This window comes from Sebastes fasciatus, chromosome 7, assembly GCF_043250625.1.
Source record: "Sebastes fasciatus isolate fSebFas1 chromosome 7, fSebFas1.pri, whole genome shotgun sequence".
Classification (NCBI taxonomy): domain Eukaryota; kingdom Metazoa; phylum Chordata; class Actinopteri; order Perciformes; family Sebastidae; genus Sebastes; species Sebastes fasciatus.
In genome coordinates this window covers 36,982,286-37,005,829 of record NC_133801.1, presented here as the reverse complement: position 1 = coordinate 37,005,829, position 23,544 = coordinate 36,982,286, and the positions used below count along the sequence as shown (strand labels likewise).

Below are 23,544 nucleotides of genomic sequence, written 5' to 3'. Positions count from 1 at the left end.
TAATTTGGTTCTGAGTGTAGGTTATTTTCCTGACATTTGGAATCAAGGACTCATAACCCCAATCTACAAAAACGGAGACAAATTTGACCCTAACAATTACCAAGGCATCTGTGTAATTCTGGGGAAGGTTTTCTGTAGTATCATGAATGCCAGACTTTTGAACAAGCACAAGGTCTTGAGTAGAAGCCAAATTGGATTTATACCAAAACATCGCACAACTGATCATATTTACACCTTACACACCCTGATTGATAAACATATAAAACAAAATAAAACCAAAGTTAATGCCTGTTTTATTGACTTCAAAAAAGCTTTTGATTCTATTTGGCATATAGGACTGTTCTACAAAGTTATTGAAAGTGGTGTAGGGGCTAAAACATATGATATTATTAAATCAATGTATACTGGCAACATGTGCAGCATAAAAATTGGTAAAAAAAGAAACCTCATTCTTTATCAGGGCTGTAATCTCATCCCTGCCCTCTTCAATATTTACATCAATGAATTGGCTACTAAAAAAAATAAAAAATCCCCGATCCCTGGTGTAAATCTCCACAATCAGGAAGTGAAATGCCTGCTCTTTGCAGATGACCTGGTCCTGTTGTCCCCCACAGCAGACGGCCTACAGCAGAGCCTGGACCTGCTAGAGCAGTACTGTCAGACATGCACCTGCTAGATCAGTACTGTCAGACATGCACCTGCTAGATCAGTACTGTCAGACCTGGGCCCTGACAGTAAACCCCAAAAAGACCAAAATAATGATTTTCCAAAAAAGATCCAGATCTCAGGATGTTCTACCAAAGTTCTCAATTGGTACAAAACATGTAGAGTACTGCACACACCTCAATTCCCTCGGTTTAAAAATGAGTTCAACTGGACATTTTAAAGAGGCAGTTCATGAGCTGAGAGAGAAAGCACGCAGGGCTTTCTATGCCATTCCAAAAAATATCCAAACTGAAATACCAATTAGAATTTGGCTTAAACTTATCGAGTGTGTTATTGAACCAATTGCACTCTATGTCAGCGAGGTGTGGGGTCCACTTACAAACCAAGACTTCACTCAATGGGATAAACACCCCACTGAGACCCTGCATGCAGAGTTCTGTAAGATTCTCCTACATGTCCAGAGGAAAACTACAAATAATGCATGCAGGGCAGAATTAGACCAGTATCCACTAATAATACAAATACACACATCTAAAACATAGTGACCCCCTCTCATATCATTACCAAGCCCTGCAGGGCGAAGAGATGAGCAGAAGAGGGAACCCCCTTACCCAGCTGGTCCTGAGGCTGAGTTCACCAACCCTCTCCACTAACACACCAAGGCCTCAGGAACAGAACAGACCACCAATTAGACTCAACCAGATTACAACACTGTTCAAACTAAACTACATCACCTATTGGCAAACACAGACAAAGGCACAGAGCAGAATGCAGTGCTATCTGGCTCTAAACCGACAGTACACCATAGCAGACTATCTGAGCATGGTTACCGATCTACATTTAAGAAGAACCTTGACAAAGTCCATACTGAGTGAGCACAGCCTCGCCATAGAACAGGGGCGACACAGGAAGACCTGGCTCCCTGTAGAGCAACGGCTGTGCTCTCACTGCAGCCTGAGTGAGCCTGAAACAGAGCTACACTTCCTCACCAGATGGGAGAAATATCAAAACATCAGGGAAATATATTTCACAAGAATCAATTTAATAACTAAAGGCTTTCTACAGCTCTCAGATGAAGAGCAATTCCTACTGGGGGAGGACACTAGGACCTGTGAGCTGGTAGCAGTCTATGTTGCTGCCTGCTATAAACTGAGGGACAGGAACATAAACTGAGGGACAGGGACAGCTGTCTGCACCTTGTTGTTGTTTGATTGTTTGTTAATTTGCTTTGTTTCCTGTTTATATCGTTGTTCCAATTGATTGATTGAAAATTATTTTTTATTTTATTTTATTGATGTTAATGAAATGTAAATTTTCATCATTTGAATATGCTTTGGCAACATGTAGAGTGTTACGTCATGCCAATAAAGCCATTTGAATTGAATTGAATTGAATTGACAGAGAGAGCTCTCTCCCTCTCTCAGAGAGAGAGGGAGAGACGGAGAGAGAGAGAGAGAGAGAGAGTGCTCGCTACCGGCATCCCTGTTAAACATGAAAGGCACAAACTGTAGCTACTGGGACTTCTCACAAATACTAGAATATACTCCTGCACTTATTATAACAGGTGAACATGCAGTTTTCTCTCCAAGTCCAAGTGGGCGTTGGTGCAACTTGTGTGCTGAGTTTAATTTCAAATCCAGTTCCATCATTCTAAATCAAGTTTAACTACATCATGATGACACTTAACCTTTACAAAACCAAGTCAGTCAGAAAGAAAGCATTCACATCATCAGTTCAGCGCTCACTGCATCCATTCCATTGTGGTAAAACAGAGGGAACGGTGACATCTGCTGGCAGAAAGCAGCTCCAGCAGGAACAACAGAACATGAACGGTGGTGAGAACGACCGCTTCAACACGGATTTCTGATGGGAAGAAGCTCCACAGGGGACTTTATGTGTCATTGTTCAGTCATGTAACGAGAAAACAGATAGAAGATAGCAGAGTCACACATAAAAAACTCTCTACCTCAGTTCTTATCCTGCATTATATTCAATGTTTGACATTTCTTAATCCCTTGGTCTCCACTGTATATCTCCTATATTTTATTATCCAGCACTATATCACTTTCTGCACTGGAACTGAGATGCTGGGAACCTGAATTTCCCTAGGGATCAATAAAGTTACTATCTATCCATCCATCTATCCATCTATCTATCCATCTATCCATCTATCCATCTATCCATCTATCCATCTATCCATCTATCCATCTATCCATCCATCCATCCATCCATCCATAGATAGATGAATCCATCTATCTTTAACTGGAATTTTCCTGTACGTACATGATTAGTGAATATAAAATCTAAAGTACCCATGTTAATCAGTTCTGTTTGTTTATCTTATATCAAACATGATATTAAATATGAAGGTGCTGACTTTATACCAAAATCCAGACGTAAGCTGTTTGTAGTCACTTGAGAAACTGAAGTGAAGCCTCTGTTTGTTACTAGCAAATATTCCTCTTTTATAATATACAGTATATATAATAGAAATGTCTGGTATTGGTTTTAATCATGGATGTATAAAGAGAACTGGATCCAGCGTCGGAGGCTCCCGTTCATTCATCTGAGAGTTGCTCAGTGGAGCATGAAGCCAAAATGGCTCGACTGCTGAGTGATAAAGTACCCGGATCATCCAGCACCTCGCGCCGGCTTCACTGCCGGCTTCACTCCTCGCACGGCTGTAGTCTGTTACAAATATCAACATTGCCTTATTAATCTGTATCTCATTACTCTGACAAATTGTCAACTTTCATTGATTTTTGACATTAATTATATGACAACAGACATTACAGGCACCTATCTGTGTAGGTCTGTTCTCTCTTTTATCACTTGGATCACATCACTGTGTCTTTACATGTGTTTAATCAGCAAATCTTACTCTGGACATACCACTGAATCCCTGTAATGAGTAGCTGACCCTGCACCTGTCAGCAGTATGCATGCTGTTGCTTTAGCTCCAGTTTGCCACTTTGCATTTTAAGGTGTGGATTGTCAACATAGCTCTTCACGTTAGGACATTTAATTTCAACAAGGCCGAATTGGGGATTCTCCATTGGGTCGGACTCAAAGACAACCCCATCTGGAGATGAGCCAAGCCATGGGGCGACAGGGTGGATTACAAACCCACAAAGAAGGTAGTTGAACCTCTATCTGGCAGTACTCCTGCTTCCATTTCAATCTGCAGAAGAACTTTGCCCCCTAGATGCTCCCTCTATGCTGTGAGACATATCCCAGGTGATCTCGAGAGACTTTAAGTGCAGCTGTTGATGTTCACTACAAACAAAAATGTATGCAGATAGTTGTAGTAGTAGTTATAGCCAGTGAGTGGTAGATCTGGGCATGGTGTAGCATCATGGTGTAGCATCATGGTGTAGCATCATTATGCATTATGGTGGCATCATGGTTTGTTGAAGGCCCTTCAGCCCCACCAGTAAAAACAGAAGCAAAACAAAGAACTTTGTCTTAATTCTATCAGGGTACAATTTTGGTTTGATAACATTGTGCTATTTTAAGGAGTAAATAATAAGGCATATCATCATTTCTAGATCTTTTTTTAATATACTTTCAACTTCTTATACAGACTGATATGAATTAATTTATTTTCATACTATGAATGAAAAACAAGAACTCATAAACAGCAGAACAGGAACAAAACAGACAACTGTGAAATCTCTGCATGCACAAACCAAAAAGAAACCAGTCGTCTTACTTGTGTTAAGTAATGATGAAGACTTCATGTATCTTTTTTACACTCAGTTGTCAGTTTATCGGGTCGGTCTATGGCGCGTCTGTTTAGCTTAAATATGTCGGCTCATTCTCCTCTAATTTGTTAACTGGCACCTGCTAGATAGCTTTGGTTTAAGTGCGTCATTCTACGCTCCACTTCTTTCAACAATAACAACCACGTATAATAAAAAAACTCATGTTCCACCTCCTAGGTTGTAAAAGTGGCATACATAAATACCATTGGGTCATGCAACAACATAGGCTCTACATGTTTGCATCTAACGACCAGTTTGAAAAACAAACATTGCCTCATCTTTCTAGGAGAATAGGTATCCTACTGTTCTGCTTACAGAGAGGCTGAGATGAGGGTCTGAAATGAACTTTCATGTAACTGGAATCCAGCTAATTAATTAATATGTGTATTTATTTATTTGTCTATTAATATGGAGTAACTGTGAAGTAACATTCATTAAAGCAGCAGTGGGTAGAAATGGAGCAAATATGATTAAAAAAAGTTGAGACAGGTAATCTGAAAACAATCATGTGCCTCTGTGCCCTCCGGTGTCCTCTGGTGGACACCAGATGCTCATAACAACTTCTGCAAGATTTCACAAACCGGAGGAAAACAACCAATCAGAGCTGATCTGGAGTCTGCTCTCAGTCTCTGAGCAGCTGTCAATCACTCGTGAACTCTGATCAAACGGTCAAACTATGCAGCGCTGATCAAACATGAATCAATATTCTGTTACGTTAATAACTATTTCTCTCCTCAGATGTTCTCAGAATCATCTTGTAGTGTACTGTTTAGCTGTAAAGTGAGAAAGTTTGTGACCCGGCAGCCATGTTGAGATCAGTTGAGGAAATACCAAACACCGCCAACCAGCCGGAGCACAGCCAATAGGAACGCTCTCTCTCTCTGAGTCTCCCGTCACGGGCTAGATGTTCTAAAGCCTGAAAACAGAGCCATGAGGAGGAGCAGAAGTCTAGTTTTTTCTCAGAACACTTGAATTACAGTATGCTGAAAGGTTATTATGGGATAGCTCCAAAAGTCCCTAAATCTAAAGTCGGCAATACTGACAGTCCTTCCATTCACTACAAAGCCACTCCCCCCAAAATTCTCATTATGAACATAAACAATGAACTTGTCTATTGTTAGTTGTCAGCTGTCAAGATAGCAGCTTGTGAATGGTGAGACTTGTGGTGACGTGCAATGAGTGCACCGGCAGAGTGCACAGTAGTAATAGTGCCGAATGAAATGATTGGACAGGCTTATTAAAGGCCTGCGACAGCCACAGATACCGCGTTGTTTTTCTGAGTATTTGATTTATTGATTGCTGTAGAAATGCAAAGATATTTTCAACAAATATAACATACAATACATCCTGCATTTATTCATGCAATAAATCATCATGACTCATGCATTCGTTAAAAATGACTTAGCCTACTGTAGGTCTATGATTTGTAACCTTATTATAAAGTCTGGCTGCAAAAACATATATGGGCAATGCACAGCAGGCCTAGTGAGGTACTGCTCAATGACAAATGCTGTTTAGTTAGCAATGGAAGACACACACAGCCTACAGTGTGTGTGTGTGTGTGTGTGTGTGTGTGTGTGTGTGTGTGTGTGTGTGTGTGTGTGTGTGTGTGTGTGTGTGTGTGTGTGTGTGTGTGTGTGTGTGTGTGTGTGTGTGTGTGTGTGTGTGTGTGTGTGTGTGTGTGTGTGTGTGTGCGTGCGTGTGCGTGTTGTAAGTGAAACCATCACCACAGTGAACAAAAGCCATCTAGTGTAGCAGTCCAGTAGAGAATGTCAAATGGGGCTCACAGAGTTGCCTCCAGTCCCGTATACAGAGAAGGGAGGAGGGGGGGGGGGCAGAGTCTGGAGAGGCAGAGAAGACGAGCATGAGGTCTGGTGAGACAGAGTAGGGTGGGGATTCAGCATCCAGGGTCCCTGGGCTGTCTATGGGTCTCGGCGGGCCGCGGTCCGCTGCGGGTGGACTGGCAGCAGGGCGGCGGAGCGGCTCCGGACTCTGGCGCAGGTTACGCGGCTGGACGCAATGACAGGGCAGAGAAAAGTCGCGGCCACTGAGGAGCACAACTGACATTTGTGGCTGTTACAGTGAAGCAGCATGCCAGCGATCACTCCCACCGACCGTGGGGTGTGAGGGACAGGCAGGCTATGGACATGCCGGAGGATGAGTTGCTGTTGAAGAACCGGATGGAACACGGGCCGGAGCCGAGCCAGGGGGCAGCATGGATTAACTGACTGTGGACCAGGGAATTAATTCAAGTTAATATCTTTAAATGTCCAAAGTTAACCAATGTGTTAACCAATGTGTGTAGATATTGTGTTTCATTCATGAGGGATATTTTACGAGCCTACTGCCTTGTTGCTCTGCACTGGCTGTTACCATTAAAATGTGAACATTATTCAAAAACTCTTTTTAATGACTGGACAAAGTGTGCAGAGTTCAAACATTATTTTGTAGGATTTATAGAGCTCTATAATTCCTATCCACCTATTATTTAAAGTGTGTCTCTCAGAATTGTATTTCTATTTGTGGGAATAAATGTGAACACACAGACATGTTTGTAGTTGATTGTGAAAGTTCATTTGACAAGGTGCATCCTGCTAGCTGAGTGGCTGAGACGTATACAGATTGTGGTTGGGGATCTTTGTTGCATGTTCTCTCTCTTGCCCAATATTTCATGTATCTCAACTGTAAAAAAAAACAAATACTTTTTAACTCAACATCTGTTGTGGCTCAGTTGTCATGGAGACAACTTGTTACCAGTTAAAAGTTCCTTAACATATAGTTAGAGGCCCTTGACCTTTTTGGTGGAATATTGTAAAATTGTAAGTTTAAAGCCCCTCTAGCAGCAAAGTTCAGTACACCCCACCGAGCCACTGCTACTGATACATGATCTTGTCTTCAGTATCCTAATAAAGTCCCCAAAGGGGATATTTTTTATCTTTTGCGCACAAGTTACTATCTTGTGGGAACAAGTTCATTATCTTGTGCATACAAGATAACTTGTATTTATTTGTTTACCCAGGAGAGTGCACATTAATCAACAATTCTGTTTCTACCTCAACATAAATGTGCCAGTGTTAGCTCATGTGCTAATTTCCATCTGTAGTCCCTGAGCAGGTTATTACAAATTAGTGGCAAACATTATCAATACAATGCTTCAGCAGGCAATACAATGCAACATGATACAATCCAATACAATGAAATACATGAATACGTTACAAAAGTAGCAGATAAACTGTAAAAAGAATTAAGAGTAACGACAGTGTCAGAGATGGTTACTCATGATTACAGAAACTACATTAACTAACTAACTAAATACAAACTTCACCATACTTGAAACTGTCAACACATAAGACTTTGAACTAATGATGGTGTCATTTAGACCACATTATCTAGCATGTGAATTCAGCCAGATTACCGTTGTTTTAGTATATGATCTTGCCACTTGCCACTTAAAATGAGCCATACAGTACAGGGGGGGAGTTGTGTGTTCATAGACAAACTCAGTGTCAGCCACGGTCCAGCAAGACGACAGTAAACAACCATGTTACCCAGTTCAGTGCTGTTCACTCATATAAGCGTGACAGAAATACACTGTGTAGAAATTGTTAAGGAGATTCGTCCGCCCCCACCCCCTATCCCAAAAAACCTTGATTCACACAAGTCACCCAAATTGGCATGAAAATAGCGGCGTTCGCCAAAAAGGGAATGGTTTGCATCCCTGTGTAACACACAGTCAGACTGTCGTAAGCACATGTTCTGCACCACATCATGTTATTTGCCTACAGTTTCAATGTACAGAGTTCAAGTTTCAACCTGCAGAGCGCTCCAGTGTGATTCACTGTATCTGTGCTCTCCAGTAACTCAGTAGTAGGCACATTTATGAAGTGTTTGCAGTGCAGCTCCAACACATAATCAGGTTCAGGAGCAGGGTAGTGACATCCCTGGATGCCTCCTAATCAATTCCCATTTGTAGCCTGCTAGTCCTAGATCTGTGTTCTCATCCAAATATGGCAGCTTACAATGAATTCACGTGTCCTCTCTTTATAGTGAGTATCCCAAATTTACGGCCTTGATCATAGAAATGTTGATTCCAATCAACAAAATTAATACACATAGGGCTGTGGATGGATAAAATAATGTGGTATAGCTGAATGGGGGGTGTTTAGGGGGTGATAGCAGGTCAACAGTAGATGTCACATAGAAGTGGTGTACATCATCTGAAAGCTGGGAGACATTTCCCTTACAAATTAGTGGTATTTTCTTTTTAATGTATAAGGGACATGAAATGTTTTATACATTCTGGTGAATATATATCCAATCAATCTTATTTCCATAGATGTACTTTGTATATACAGTTCCCTTTGTTAACACCTTATTTTGAAAAGCGTGTCTACTTCCTCTAACTTGTCCAAGGTGGTCTCTAGCTCTCCCGTCAGCTCCGTTCTCTTTATCCATCCATGGTCAGCTCCATCGGGTCTGAATGCAGAGAACACAAATGTCAGTATATGGGTGCTCTACAGTTGTAGCGTCAGCCCATTTGACCACGGAGACGAGAGCGACGGCCGGCTCCACCGCACGTTACCGCCATACGATAACGTTTCCTGTCCGTGACAGAGTTAGCAAGCAGCTTTAACCGTGATGTCTAGCTCTGCTTTTCCTGTCAATGTGTGAAACCCAAAGTGTTTCTATCCTTTACTGGATGTGTAGTGTTTACCACGCTGGATTTATTGTTTTGGTTGAAGGGATATGACATCATTTTACTTCAGACTACAACAATAAAAGTGGTAACTTCCTGCTGCCTCCACATAGACTCAGATGAAGCAAATACATTGGTTGTGGGCGGCTGTGGCTCAGAGGGTAGACAGGTTGTCCACCAATCGGAAGGTTGGTGGTTCGATCCCCGGCTGCTCCAGGTCACATGTCGATGTGTCCACTTAACCCCAAATTGCTCCCGAAGGCATAGCCATCGGTGTGTGAATGAGTATTTAGATTAGATCCTGATGGGCAAAGTTAGCACTTGGGTGAATACTGACATGTAGTGTAAAGCGCTTTGAGTGGTCGGAAGACTAGAAAAGCGCTATATAAATGCAAGTCCATTACCATTATGGCACTAAAAAATCTATTTCATAAAAAAAATGCAAATGGAAATACAATTTTTTTCCCACCCCTATAGACAATAGTTGTTTGTTACTATATTAATGCTCTGAATGTCATATAGAGAACCTTTAAGCTTTACGTTTGGTCCTATTCTCTGAACTCCCTCCTTTTTCAAAGGAGTTTGCAGGCCTGATACTGAGAATCAAATGTAGATTTTCAGTGGAGTATTCCTTTAACACTTACATAAGTTTGTGTACATATTCAGTAAATCCCAGCCAAATGTCAGCCAATCTCAGTTTTTACACCCAGACAGTGAATAATACAGGTTATACAAGCATGCAATGACCCATCAAAGGCCCCCTGTGGTCCAGGTGGCCAATCAGCAGAGAGGGTAGTGCTCATTGATATGCCAGTACAGTTCCAAAGAGTCTCAGAAATACCACAGCTAATGAAAAGGAGCCAATTAGAGAGCAGTATAGAGGGAGAGAGGCGACTCCTGAGGCACAATGGGTGAGAGACCTTTCATACAAGTCATCAACAGAGAAAGGGAGAGAGAGAATGCCTTCAGCACAGCTTGATATCCCTCTGTGTCTGCCTCTGCCTCATTTGTGACCTGCTCCATCATTATGAGTCACATTGACCCCGAAACACATTTTGAGTTATCTGTCTGACTGTAAAGAGGAAAGTCTCAGCTTTATGGCAATACCAAGATTATCTTTCTACGCCAAATATTCAATGAGATATGCTCTTTCAAAGTTCGACTGTCATGAAACATTACTTTTGAGAAAAAGGGCATTAAAGATAAGAATTCATATTCAGACATTTTTTGCATTGATTAAAACACATTTATTGAGACTCAAGTCTAAATGAACACAATATGTTTTGGTCAAAAGTGACACCCAACATTTCATAATTTAGCCTACACATACCTTCATGCATACATGTGCACATAGTCACGAGCATGTGACGTGCACGTGGCCACGTGCGCGCGTATGACCACAAGCAGTACAGTAGATAGGGCTAGAAGTCCATGTAGAAAATAATCCAAAATGTATGGAATAAAATTGATAAAATCTAAAAAAAATATACTGTACATATGATATAATATACAGTATATATATATATATATATGTTTATTTCAATATAATAATTATATGAAGAATACATAATTAAAAATATTAAATATGGAGCCATGTGCACACAGGTACATGCACAAACTTACAAGTCCATATCCAAACAATAAAAAAAACATACTAGAAAATGAATAGCATATGAACAAATACTATGTACATATTATGTATGTACAATATTATATAATATAATATATAATAGAAATATAGATATAATAGAAAGACTATGAAATGTGGTGCCTGTGCTCATTCTGCTGGCTTCTCCTGGAGCTCACTGTATCCTTTCACAGGGTCATGTGGGAGCTGATCTTCTCAAGGAGATCCCGATGTTTCTCATCTACAAAATGACATAAAGTGAAAAGCATAAAGTGAAAAATCAAGTCATCTCAAAGATTTTAGGCTGGCTAAATCATGTTGAATCATTGTTGAATGAGGCCTGATCATTATCATATTAATACAGCCCTATATTCATTAACATAGCCTATTCACCATGTGATATCAGATTAATATACAACATATCATTTTACTATATGTTAAGCTATTTATTTTGCTATTTAAAATGATATCCTCACCTTTTGTGTCTCTCACAGCAACCCTGTCTGTCCCTGTCTCCTAGAAATGACGTTTGTATATTGTTTTCATAAAACCTGGTGTGGTGATGATGTAACAGCTGCCTGGATTATGTTCAGATACAGTACTTCTTTGAATGAATTAAACACTTCCTCATTAATAATAATAATTTATAGGAGACAGGCACCTGAGAGACACACCTGAGACAGACAGACACCTATAGACTACACACACATTAGTAGCTGCTATTAATGCTTCTTAGCCTGCTCTATAGTGATTTTAAAAGTCTTTAAAACAAACAGATAAAATAAGGATAGTGTAGTTTAACTATAAGAACTTACCATCAGTCATTTCTTTCATCTGGTCGTGTCTTCTCTCCATCTCCTCCGGTGTAGAGAGCGGCGCTGTTTTACAGTTTGCAGCTACACTGGTACTCCCGGCCGGGCGATCTCAGTCTCTATAACACTGTCCTGATTTAATAACTTTAATCAGAGACACTGTGTGGCATCATCGGCTCAGCCATGAGTGGAATATCTTCCTCCTCGTCTTCCTCCAACTCTCTTTCTCCGTCCTGATCAGCGGATTGAGAGCTAGCCTAGCCTCTAGCGTTAGCCGGGCGTCCGACCTGACCCGGCGCACCCGCTGTCCTCATCACCCGGTGCGGTGAAATAATCTGAATTTAAATCGGTCCAGTTGTCGTCAGATGTAGCACCTCTAACAGGAATTTAATTTAAAAGTCGAGCGATGTTTTCCTCACGTGAATTCATCTTGTCAAGCAGCTATCTCCTCTGTCAACCACAATCTGTCAACCAGCTCTATTGAGCCGCGTCAATACACAGCGGCATAAAAAAAAACAAAAAAAAAACACACTTTTTCATAAAAAAACGTGTTTTTACAAGAATGCGCTGCCGCGACATCCGACTCATTTTGATAGAGCGGGTCACATTTCATGGATTCTCTCTCTCTCTCTCTCTCTCTCTCTCTCTCTCTCTGTTTCTGTCGGCATATATCTCTGTCACTGTCTTTGTCTCGTTCATCTTTTTCCCCATTTTGGGTGTGAAGCAGTAAATTGAGAAACTATGGTACACTACATAGCCAAAAGTATGTGGCGCCAAGTCAATGTTTTTTCTGACTGATAGCTGACCCTCGTTAACTGATCATTAACGTCCAGGACACACAGGGAACATCAGCAGCGCGTGGCTGCTGCCGAACCTGTTTTTTTTTTTCAGTGCCCATGTTAACAGGTTAGAGCAGCCACACTGCCCGCGTGAGCAGAACAGCTCATAACTGTACTACTTATGGTCCCGCCGAGAAAAGTTGTGTCTAAACCTTTCCCTAAAAAATATTTCCAGAGGTCCTAAAAATCAGGGAAAAAGCAAAAAATTACTAGACATCACTCTGATTGACGGGGCCGATAACTGAACCTCTGGCCCTCCCCCCCGCGGAGTTATAATATGTCAAACTTGACTTATTTTTGGGATCCTCAGTGCAATCTGTCATCTATCCACCAGATGGCAGGCTCCCTTGGGTATTGCCATTGGACAACCCCATCCTTAATCGCTGGGGTATTGCCATTGGGCAACTCCGTCCTCAACTGTCGGGTATTGCCATTGGACAAAGGTATTCATAATAAAAACAAATTAATTATTATTATTAATTAAAGGGACTATTTGTAACTTTCAGCCACGCCCAAATAGCCCCCCCTCCTCACCTCCTTTTTGCAGATATGTTTCATATCAAGTTTTTTCAACCTTACAAAGTTACTATTTGTAACTTTCAGAAATGCTTCTTAACAGCGACACCTGTCAACGAAAGTCAGCGTCGGGCTCGCGCTTGCTCGCTCTAAATATACCTGAACGAGCATGGTTCAAAACAGTGAGGCGACACAAGTCAGCTAAAACCACAATATCACTCTATATTTCAGCTGCTTGGCAGTAATGTTAGCTGACCAGACGAAGGTCTCTCCATGAACATGATTTAGATCTGATCCTAGTGTTGGCTTTTCCTGCCTAAGTGCAGGCTGAAGCAGCGGCGCTCTGCAGCGAGTCTCCTCTGCTCTCTCCGCCCGCAGCAGGAGAGAGCAGAGGAGACACCGGCACCCGGTCGGTAACGAGAAGCCTACGTAAATCTCTGTAGAGCTCTGTCACTTCACAAGACACGGAAAACCTTGCAGCAGTTATTTCTGCACAAACGTCCCCTGTGCATTCACTAGATATTCTCAGAGCTAAACTAACTCTTCTGCAGTGTGTAGTGAGCGCGCGTTCAGGTCTAGAGGTGGAGCGAGCTGAGCTGTCTGAGTGAAGGCGAGCAGGCAGAGGAGGAGTGTACAGCGGCTACACGCGAACGCGCATATGGGAGCGCGCATGTGTAACGACCCGCTACATTTATGCGCGTACAAAGTTACAAATAGTCCCTTTAAACAACACAAAATAAAAACAAAACTTACTTTTTACAGAGCACTGTCCACTCCAGCCTTCTCTCGGTCCTGTCCACTCTCCTCTAACATCACCTGCCACACACTGGCCTCTCTGAAGCATCAGATCACCCCACTTGAGTTCTCAATCAATCCAGTGGCATCAGAATGCACAACCAATTAAGCTATATTTCAGAAGCATAATTAACTCCTGGATCTCCACAACATCCATTTGTGTGTGTGTGAGATGGTGTCACAGCCAAAATGTCAGCATCCTAGTACATTCCAGCACAAAGTTATGAAGTTTGTCTTTTCTTCACGTTTCACATTAAAGCTGCAGATGGAAAAAAATAAACTTGTTCCGATCTTCTTCATTTTTGCAGCATTTATTCATCTGTGGGAAAGGGTGTTACTGGAGAATCTTCAGCCTCCTAGCACAAGGCCTTTTGAATCTTCAAAATACCCGCATACCCGAGGCCTGAAGTCATGTGAAGTGGACAAATCAAGTCCACTTCACATACTTTACTACAGGGCCCCGGGTATTTGAAATGGACAGTATAGCCACAGTGCCTTGTGCTAGGAGGCTGAAAATTCATCAGTAACACCCTTTCCCACAGATGAATAAATGCTGCAAAAATGAAGATCAGCAAAAGTTTGTTTTTTCCATACTGCAGCTTTAATGTGAAAACATGAAGAAAAGAGGAACTTAATAACTTTGTGCTGGAATGTACTAGGATGCTGACACCCTCTCACACCCACAAATAGATGTTGTAAAGAAGAGAAACAGATTGGAACAAGGGCATGTTTGCCACACTTGAACATATTTCCATGTTTTTGCACATAGTGTCCCAACTGGTTCCCAAGGGTCTACAAAAACACACTTCCATAAACAAGACCAAAACTGTAGGCCTCAACCAGTAGGAAAATGCACAAAACAGGTCAAACTTGGCCAAATGTGGCACAATAAGGCAGAGTTTCTTATTAATTATGTCATACACATCCCAAGTATTTTATCAAGTTGTCTAATTTGATCCACATTTGGAGGTTAAGTATAGGTCTGAGTATAGGTCAGAGTATGAGCCTAATTGCAGAATAGGAAATCAAAACCTGCTCTGATTGACCTGCAGACACTGTGGCCTCGAGCGGCACAGAGTGACCAACTTGAGGTCACTAGTAAGAGCCCAGAATGGCCCCCAAAGTGAGACGAAGTCGGCAATATAAAGGTATATTAAGTGGACATTTTGTCCATTTCAAATTCACTTGCATTCAAAAGTTATGGGTTTTAGATTAGGCTGCTGCTCGGGCTCCTGAGGAGCAATAGAGCTCAAATTTGCTGCACGTCCCCTTTGTTGGCAGCAGAAAGGGTCCCTGAAATGTGGAAGCTCTGGACACATTAGAAAGAAAACTACTGCACGCCTAATTTTTCCACCAAAATTTTACATTTTACACTTTGGGGGCCATTTTACATAATCTGCAGTACCCCCCACAGGATTTCCGGGGGGACACAGTTGTAAGCCTTTTACAAGTCAACAAAGCACATGTAGACTGGATAGGCCATGACCCCTCCAGCAGCCCCGCAAGGCTAAAGAGCTGGTCCACTGTTCCACGGCCAGGACGGAATCCGCATTGCTCCTCCTGGATCTGAGGTTCAACTCTCGGTCAGAGTCTCCTTCCATACTGGAATAAAGTTTCCCGGGGAGGCTGAGGAGTGTGATACCCCGATAGTTGGAGCACAATATCCGGTGCCCCTTTTTAATTCAATTCAATTTATTTTTGTATAGCGTCAAATCACAACAGAAGTTATCTCAAGACGCTTTATATATAGAGCAGGTCTTAGACCGTACACCATAGTTTAGAGACCCAACAAGATTCACCAAGCGCGCTGTGGCCAGGAAAAACTCCCCGATTACTGGGAAGAAACCTGGAGCAGAACCGGGCTCAGGGTGGGCGGCCATCAGTAACACCCTTTCCCACAGATGAATAAATGCTGCAAAAATAAAGATCAGCAAAAGTTTGTTTGTCTATCCCTCTGGGATAGAAGAGAGAGAGAGAGCGAGAGAGAGAGAGAGAGAGAGAGAGAGAGAGAGAGAGAGAGAGATAAGCAGCCACAATAATAGCCCAGCTATTACTATTACAAGTAGGACTAATAACACAAAACTGATAGTAGTGGATGTAAAAGAGTGATAATACAACTATCGGAATTGATGTCATTGGGTCGTCCTCAGACGGGCTTTCAAGCGGAGCATCCAGCTGTCTCAGTCCACCATACATCTGGCTAGCTCGCCAGCACTGTCCAGCATCTCTCCTCAGTACGTCCATGTATGTTGTTGTGGGACGTCCCTGTGATCGATGTCCGTGCGTTGGTTCCCGCAGCACCAGCATGCTTGCTGGAAGTTCTTGGTGTCTTTGGCAGTGACCGAGAAGTCTTATTCTCTAGGCTGCCACTTTGTCACTAAGTGTTGGTAGTCCCTCGTACAGACGGAATTAATTAATGTCAAGTTAAGTTGGTGTCAAGCAGGCAGCGGATGCAGCCACAATCCAGGTGACATCAAGTAACCCTGCATTCTGGAAGCGCAGTGCTCTAGTGGGGTAATAGGGTACTATGAGCTCTTTAAGATATGATGGGGCCTGACCTTTTAGCGCTTTGTAGGTGAGGAGGACGATTTTAAATTCTATTCTTTATTTTACAGGGAGCCAGTGCAGAGAAGCTAATACAGGAGTAATATGATCTCTTTTTCTAGTTTTTGTCAGTACACGTGCTGCAGCATTCTGGATTAACTGGAGAGTTTTAAGAGGCTATTTCAAAATGGGAATGAACCACCACCCAGGTCTGCCAGTCCACAGGCACTGTCCCCGACCTCCCCGCGACACTGAAAAGGCGTGTCAGCCAAGACAGACCAACAATGTCCAGAGCCTTCACCATCTCAGGGTGAATCTCATCCACCCCCGGCGCCTTGTCGCTGAGGAGCTTTCTGACTACCACAGCGACCTCTGCCAAGAATATGGCCCTGAGTCTTCAAACTCTGCCTCCTCTACGGAGGACGTGTTGGTCGGGTTCAGGAGTTCCTCAAAGTGCTCTTTCCACTGCTCGACGATATCCCTAGTCTGGTTCCGCAATTCTCCTCCCCTGCTGAACACAGCCTGAGACAACCCCTGCTTTTTCTTTCTGAGTCGTCTAACGGTTTTCCAGAACTTCCTTACGGCCAATCGAAAGTCCTTCTCCGTCCCCCCGAACTTCCGACTAAAACTCCTAGCAGCCGCTTCCACAATGGAGGCTTTGAACATGGCCCCATATTCCCAGTCTCCCTCTGGATGCATGAGAAGTTCTTCCCAAGGTAGGGAGCAATTTGTGGTTAAGTGTCTTGCTCAAGGACACATCAACAGGTGACCAGGAGCAGCTGGGGATCGAACCACCGACCTTCCGATTGGTGGACAACCTGCTCTACCCTCTGAGCCACAGCTGCTTCGGAAAAGGAGAGAGTCCAGCCCCTCTTTAATTCAATTCAATTCAATTTATTTTTGTATAGCGTCAGATCACAACAGAAGTTATCTCTCTTTAGGGTTATGGTTCCGAAACCAGAGCTATGCGTGGAGGTGAGCCCAACTACAGTATATCTAGTTGATACTGCTCCACCTCCCGCACCAGAGGGAGGACGTTCCACGTTCCACGTTCCAAAAGCCAGTCCGCGTTACCAGGGATCAGCACACCTAGATCCCCACCTTTGCCTGCCGCCCGGCTGCCATTGCAACCGACCCCTATGCCTATCCCTGCGGGGGGTGGGCCCACAGTGAGCGACAGGTTTTTGAATTTGATGCGAGCGGCAACTGTGAGCCAGTGGAGGGATATGAACAGCGGAGTGACGTGTGCTGTTTTGGGTCGGTTGAAGACCAGTTGCGCTGCTGCATTCTCGATCATCTGCAGAGGTTTTAATGTGCATGCAGGGAGGCCTGCCAGTAGGGAGTTGCGGTAGTCAATTTGTGACATTACAAGAGCCCGTCTCAGGAGTTGTGTCGCATGCAGGTAGGGTCTGATCTTCCTGATGTTGTACAGGGCAAATCGACACGACCGAGCAATTGAGGCCACGTGAATCTTAAAGGTTAGATGAATTCCTTCATTTGTAAACACAAGGCTTTTATTCTAAAATATTTAAAGGACAGTGTTGTAGAAAATCCAGTGACTTGCACGGTTCCATGAATGAATAAAGTACCAGGATTTAATTGTGGATTATTACTATTATTTACAAATGAGCACACGCTTCTTAACCTTTTTATGTCTCAAATAAATATAAATTAGATTTTAAATTAAATTAAATGACCATTATGACAGGCAACCTCGATGTAGATAGAAGCAGCAGCAGCAGCTCATCAACAGAAACGCTGCTGGTGTCCCACACATGAGAGACGCAGTAGTTCAGCAAGGCAGCCGTCACGCTCTGCTCATGTGGCCTGTCTGGCTTGTCCGTAAGCGTTAAACAGCAAGATTAGGGAGCTCTATAGTAAAACATATTTCTACAAAATAGTGCAACTTTCACTGAACATTCACCGATATTCTCAGAGCTAAACTAACTCTGTCTTCTGCTCCACTAGTTCACTTCACCTCACACGTTACAACCAGCTTGTGGGCCGCAACAAAGAAGGGAGATGCACACCAAGCTTTAGCAAAAATCAACTTAAATTTATTAAAGTAAGCTTACAAGTGGAAATAACGATGAGGCGTGAAAGTCAGAATCAGTGCTGTGTGAGGTGCATGAATGTAGTGCGTAATGTGGGGATGCATGAATACAGTGGGTAATGTGAGGATGCATGAATGCAGTGGGTAATGTGAGGATGCATGAATGCAGTGGATAATGTGAGGATACATGAATGCAGTGGGTAATGTGAGGATGCATGAATGCAGTGGGTAATGTGAGGATGCATGAATGCAGTGGGTAATGTGAGGATACATGAATGCAGTGGGTAATGTGAGGATGCATGAATGCAGTGGGTCACGCCTCATGTGAGGATGCATGAATGCAGTGGGTAATGTGAGGTGTATGTTGTCAGTGTAAAACAAAGAGAATCAAAACAAAGAAACGATCAGCATGTCGAAGAGAGACCGGCACACTGGCATCCGAGCAGGCAGTGGTTAAATAGCTGAGGAACACTAGCCAGGTGCTCCCAGTGGACATGATGGCACCTCCAGCCATCCAATTAGGACCAACAAAACACACGCACACACACACACACACACACACACACACATACAGACACAGTACCTAGCAGGACCACGGCCAGGACCAGGAATATGGGGCCGTCACACACCATCACACATATTTGCCACTGCTCTCTCTCTTTTGCTTCACCATGCACTTCTCATATACAGACACTCTCCACACTGGCTCTGCTAGTCTCCAAATGTCTTGTGCTACTCTTACACCAGCTCTGGCCATTCAAGTTTTCACATCGGCCACCGTAGTTCTCCAGCATGCTTGGACCACGAGATGTATGTACAACCTCTCTGCTAGATGCCGCCAGATGTTACACACTGCACCTTTAACAGACAGCAGAACTACAATACAGTCATATGTGTCAACAAAATGTAACAAAGCCACAGTGAGAGAGCCAGGTTCAAGAATGGATGGAATAGACAATGAACAGGTTCAACCATTTGATGTTTGTCCAAGTTCCACTTCTATTGTGTGATTATTATTACACTAACACATTACGGATTAAATTGGTAAATTTCTTAAATTCTTTATGCACTTTTAGTTATCAAAGTGACATAGTATTTTGACAGGAGGAAGGTGTTGCATTATTGTTTACTGAGTCAAGGAGAGGGTCCAAAGAAAATATGAATAAGGCTGTGGAGGGCTTTTATACGTTTTATACTCCAGACATCAGGTATCAGGTATCAGGTATATGCTCTAATTACCTTGAGGATGGCTTCTCGCAGCACAGAGCTGCTGTGCTGTAGAATTCTGTTAAGACTGCATGCTTTTACCCCTTTAGAGTCTTTGTGATAGATCTGAGCTGTTATTAATTCCATTTCCTCCAACTGTTCAACAAGAAAACTTTTGATGATTGATCAGTTATTTTCCAGTGAGCAAAGATTTGACTTTTTTGCTTTTTACTCATGACATCTTCAGATATTCTCTTTTTCTTTTTTCTTGGAATCACTTTCTTTTTCCATTGTTATTCAATTTCTATCATAAGTCCCAGAATCTGTTTTGATCCATGGCTTTGCCAGTTTTTTGTTATTTGTAATTTCTGTAACAACTCCCTCTTTCTCTGCCTGCCATGCTCCCTTAATGGATTTCCTCTCTGCCTCTGTCTGGCAGTCTCTCTGCTCATCCTCTTTATGGACTATATCTCCATCCTTGCTTCTTGCTTCTTTTCCCTTCTTACAGCCGTACTGGCAAGGTCATTCTCCACTTTACTCCTCTTTTAATGACCAAGGCTGTGTGCTGAAGCTCTCTGTATTTTCACCAGTGGCAAAAGAAAAGTTTTAAGGTCATGCTGGCACTGGTCAATTCTCCTCTATCAACATGCACTGCTTAATATGAGTATAGCCCATCATAATTTGAGTCTTGATGGGGAACACCGATTTTACACATCATATTGGCAGAGGATATACAGTATATCCAACCCACTTGGGTGGTCTGAGTGAATCCTTAAAGGTCACCTATTATGCAAAATGCACTTTTCCATGTCTTTTAAACATCAATATCTGTTCCCAGTGTGTCTACAGGTCACCATAGTATTATAAAAGACCATCCTCTCTCTTTTTCTCCTGCTCCATCTGTCCGGAAATGGGTCTAAAAATCGCTGAGCAGCTTTTCCTTACACTGGTGACGTCGGGGACAAATTTCATGCTATACAAGGGTTTCCTGTTAGAACTCTGTGACAAGGGGTCACAGAGAGTCACTCTGTGACCCCGCCCACAGAGTGACTCTCTCTCTCCTCCGCCTCGTAACTATAAGCAAAGTCTGCTCATACTTCTGTTAGTCTGCAAGAACCAGCAGAAACTCCCATCATCTGAGATAAATATAACATGTTCTTTCACAAAGGCTTTATGTAATTACACTGTTTAAGCAGGTGATATGAAACATTAATTTGATGTCATGCATGTAGAAGAGTACAGGTAGTAAATAGTGACTGTAAGCAACACAACACATTTCTGTTTCACAGTCAAACTTTATTTGAGTAGACAGATGACAATATTAATTATTCACAGCATTTGTAATCATCCCACCTGCAGTTATGTTGACATGGTACACGATAAAATCTTTCAGCTACGGTAAGCTACGGCAAGCTAAGCTACGGTAAGCTCCGGTGGTCTGTAGTCATGGTAACACAGAGACAGCTTCTACAGTAAATAATATACAATTACTCTGATTACTTTACTACGTTTATCAGGTGTCTTTTACCAGAAATAATGAACTGACTACTGTTTCACATCTTCTATTTTCCACCCTGATGTTCACTGGGTTTACACACCGTCACATAGCGGTAGCATGTATGCTACCATGTTAGCTCTGTATCTCCATGTAAATAGAACAGTACTATTGTCATGACAGACAGAGCTTCATTCTGTCTAGCTAGCATTAATGTCATAATCGTTGGTTGAAAAATCAGGATTATCATGATGTCGAACAAATTAACTAAATTACATAAACTACCAAATAGGCTAGAAATGATTGAAAAGCATCATAAACCACCAAACAGAATACAGAAAGTTAGTGATTTCAGTTTTTTTGTGAACTCAGGCTGATTAATCATCATTTTAGACTATGATGTCTGAAGGTTGGCAAACATGCTGATCAACCATACTTATCTATCATTGACCATGTTTATTGACTTGACTTTTCATCTATAAATGCATCAAAATTGAAAATTTGACTGAAAAGAAAATCCTTAGGGATTAAGGAGTGGTGACCTCTGACCCCTACGGTGGGTAACGTCACAGAAGGCCTACTCATAAAATGCACTGACTTCACTGATACCGAATCTCCCTCCAAACTGAATTGTAAAGCTGACGGCCCCTCAATAGTACAGGTGGCTGGCAAGAACTCGTTCCATGGTTTTACACAATATGGAGGTTATTGCGATAGGCCGAAGATCATTTGGCATACTTGCGCCTGGCTTTTTTAGCACAGGCCTAATTATTGAGAATTTCCATGATTTTGGCACAGTGCATGTGTCTAGGATATATAATTAATTAGGCTTTTTAAGTACAGTATGGATTTATATAGCCTATTTATCTTCTACTGTTACCTCGATCCTGTGCTTTAATAATGTTACACATTTATAGAATGACCAAACTATCTTTTTGACTTTTATTTTGACATGTTTGCCTTCACTTCCGGGTCACGTTCCTGCAGTTCTCCGCTCTTCGATTCAAAAAGAGAAAATGACAGAAAGAAACTTGAAGAAACTAAAACTGGATTGTTTTTTTCATTTGTTTTTTTCATTTTTCGTTTAGAAACAAAAAACTAACAGAGCACCACATGGTCTGGGTATCATCGGATATTCCGTTTTTCCTTTGGAATTCAGAAAGGAAAAAACGTTTTTTTATTTTTTCGTTTTAAACCAAAAACGAGAAAACGGCCGTTTTCTCGTTTTTTGTTTCTGAATCAAAAAATGAAAAACGAACCCAAACCGGGCCGTTTGTTTGTTTTTGCGAATTCCTTTTCTCATTATTCGTTTTGAATTGAAGAACGGAAGTCACGTGGGTTTTTCGTTTTTTCGTTTTAAACCACAAACGAAAAACAGAATCACGTGGTGCTCTGTTTGTTTTTTGTTTCCAAACGAAAAACGAAAAAAACAAATAAAAAAAACGATCCGATTTAGTTTCTTCAAGTTTCTTTCTGTCATTTTCTCTTCTGAATCGAGGAGCGGAGAACGGCAGTCACGTGACCAGGAAGTGAAGGCAAACATGTCAAAATAAAAGCCAAGAAGATAGTGTGGTCATATTATAAAAGTGTAACATTATTTAAGCACATGATCGAGGTAATAGTAGAAGATAAATAGGCTAAATAAATACATACTGTACCTAAAAAAGCCTAATTAATTATATATCCTACACTGTGCCAAAATCATGGAAATTCACAATAATTAGGCCTGTGCTAAAAAAGCCAGGCGCAAGTAAGCCAAATGATCTGTGGCCTATCGCAATAACCTCCATATTGTGTAAAACCATGGAACGAGTTCTTGCCAGCCACCTGACCAGCACAGTGGCTACTAAGCTAGATCTGCTCCAGTTCGCTTAAATAAGAGCGACAGAGTCCCAGACGACGCTGTGCACCGTCCACAAAACACCTTATAACTAAAGGTTATGCCAGAGCTTTATTTGTGGATTTTAGCTCAGCTTTTAACTCAATGAAGACGCATATTCTCCTGAAAAGGCTCCTTGATCTCAACATCAACACAGGGTTAGTTGTGTGGATCAGAGGGTCTGTGTCAGGGAGAACATGTCAGACAGGCTGCCCACAAGGCTGAGTTCTGTGCTATTCTCTCTTTTTACTAATGAATTTATGACCAATGAGAAACATTTTAGACTGTTTAAGTATGTGGATGACATGGCCTTAGATGGTCTTTTACAGGAAACAGGCCCACTAGGTGAAGCTGCCTATCTGGCCCACACTACAGCCCTTCAGACACGGTGTCACACTAGCCAGCTAGAAATCAATGTGGCCGAGACGAAAGAATTAATCATGTGCTGCACAAAACAACATCTGATCACAGAGCTAGTTTCACTTGATGGCCAACATGTTGAAACTGTGGAACACTTTAAATACCTCGGTACAGTCCTGGACACCCAGGTGAGCTTCTCTGAAAATACAGAGTATATCTTCAAGAGATGCTCACAGCGACTTTATCTTCTAAGGAAACTTAGTGGCCTCGGTGTCAGCCGGCAGATTTTAGA

General features: G+C 42.1%; 1 long non-coding RNA gene across 1 annotated transcript in view; it reads left to right on the top strand.

Annotated features, from left to right (window-relative positions):
* LOC141770857 (uncharacterized) overlaps positions 1-20,405 on the top strand; it is a 48,181-nt gene extending 27,776 nt beyond the window's left edge. The window contains exon 2 of the long non-coding RNA XR_012594635.1: positions 20,284-20,405. This is a non-coding gene — a long non-coding RNA (uncharacterized LOC141770857). The remainder of the gene's footprint in view (positions 1-20,283) is intronic.
* Positions 20,406-23,544: the final 3,139 nt, after the last annotated feature.